Below are 2,085 nucleotides of genomic sequence, written 5' to 3'. Positions count from 1 at the left end.
TCTGGCCTCAGCTCCCCACCCGGCGCTTTTGGCTACATGCTGCCAGTGCCTTGGCCTGAAACAAATGTCTGTACCTGGGCAGATGGCCAGGCAAGTTCCTGAGAGAGGGACTGAGCACAGCCATCTCCCATGGGCAAGGAACAGTGGTGATTCATGCAATCAGAACAAGGGGAAAGTTTGCCCAAAAATGTTGGTTTTTTCTCCCTATGCTTTGATGCATTCCTTTTTATTTATTCATATTATTCCTATTTATTCCTTTTTGTCTTCTCTAAAAATTGGTTAACTTGGTAGAAAAATTTACCTAAATGCATCATGAATGATAGCCTGGGATAATTTGGAATAAGATTTATTAAAATCTTGGTAAACTGCACCACAAGAAAAAAAAAGTTGGTATGTGAATCCCTCACAATATGGTATCTGGAATCAACTTAAATTGCATTAGTCCAACCACTCCACCAAAAGTCAGTAAATCTACATGAGTCACAATACTGAGATCAAAATAATGCTGTTATGTAACTCATTCTATGATGGGGGTCATAATATTCATGATAGTCTGAAGTAAGTCATGTTCACTCTAAATCTGATTTTTGAAAAACTATACATCATAGATCTCTTATACCTTAAGTTATTTCCATTCACAGTCCTGTAATTAAAAACAATTTTTTTCTCCTAAAAATTAGAAAATGAATGTTCTAATAAAATAAAATGCCCAACTAGACAAATTAGAATGATAGTTGGCTACATGATAAAAACACATTAAAATACAATGCACATGGATCAGGAAAGAGCAAGCAGAACATGATACTTTTTCTTCATTCACTGGCTTTGCTAAGACCATATTTGAATTCTTGGGTTTGTGCTTATCTGTGACCATGTTGGCACAGGCATGAATGTTCTCAATTTTTGAAGGGTGTGTGTGTGTGTGTGTGTGTGTGTGTGTGTGTGTGTGTGTCTGTTATTGCTGAGCTTGTTGGCATACATTTCTCTTAATGAAGAACTTCTGATAAGCTGCAAAAATTTCACAACATACAGACACTTGATAACAACAGCATGTTTTCTTTGGGAAAAGCAACTGGAGATACAAAGCAGTTGATGTTTAAGTTCCATTTATTCTGTGCAAAACAACTGAGGGAGATACTGAAGAGACTCTATGAGGACGGAGTTTTCTAGACAGTTTTTAGGAAGGCCAGTTTTGACATATCATGCCAGTGTATCGATTACTGAGTTTTTAGCAAGACTGTATGTACTCAGCTCTTTAGTCCAATATTTCAGTCATATTCTGCTCCACATTTTAATTCATTCTAAATTGCTAATACCAACATAAATTGATGAAGGGATTTCTGGGCACTAAACCAGAAAGAATGTTTTTCCCTAAAGAGTTCTGGTAGGAAATGAGTTAATGAATCTAGCATGGTGTCTTCCACATCAATGGTTCTTTCAAGTGGTCACTCACATGTCTGCTGATTGATCACTATGCTTAATGCAGATCAAAGACAAGTATTAAAAATTATGAAGTTTGGGCTTCATCAAACCTCAAGCACATGGAGTTTCACTCATTTAAAGCAAATGTGCTTCTTTCTGAAATCTTTTTGGTTTCTGAAAATTCTTTTTTTTTTTAAACGCAAACACAGTCCCCCACTACCACAAATTATGCAGTCCAGTTTCTCACATTTGGGGAAATCGCAGGGGTCAGCACATCTGGAGCCCAGAGCATAAGCCTCACCCTGGGGAAACCGCCTTCGTGATCATGGTCTCTCCCCTGCCAAGTGAGTATGAAAATTCTTCAGCTACTTTTAGAAAACATGGTTTCCATGCTTTGCATGGTATATATACTTTGATTCCAAGAAACATAAATTATAAATACACTTGCATTTACATAGCCTAAAAGCATGCAAATAGCTCCGAATATGTCTGTTCGTACACATAATTGCTTTGTGGCATCGGTTCCACCTGAGCATATCTCCTACAATGGCTGTGAAAAACGAGTCAACAAGCTGGGGACAGGTCCTGAGGACAGGCTGGGAAAATACTCCCTAAATGTGCTGTAAGCAGCACCAGCCAACCAGGCGAGCAGGTCACCTCTAG

The 2,085-nt window shown here is 38.3% G+C and overlaps 1 non-coding gene across 1 annotated transcript; it reads right to left on the bottom strand.

Moving 5' to 3' along the window:
• Positions 1 to 1,615: 1,615 nt before the first annotated feature.
• Positions 1,616 to 1,774, bottom strand: LOC147830146 (U1 spliceosomal RNA). The gene has a single exon (XR_015445063.1). It is a non-coding gene; the product is annotated as a U1 spliceosomal RNA (small nuclear RNA).
• Between the last annotated feature and the right edge of the window lie 311 nt (positions 1,775 to 2,085).

The sequence above is a fragment of the Heterocephalus glaber genome, unplaced genomic scaffold, assembly GCF_053883595.1.
Source record: "Heterocephalus glaber isolate CG9 unplaced genomic scaffold, H.glaber_assembly_v1.0 deba00000331, whole genome shotgun sequence".
Taxonomy (NCBI): domain Eukaryota; kingdom Metazoa; phylum Chordata; class Mammalia; order Rodentia; family Bathyergidae; genus Heterocephalus; species Heterocephalus glaber.
The sequence above is the reverse complement of the archived record's forward strand: the minus strand, read 5'-3'. Positions and strand labels throughout refer to the sequence as shown.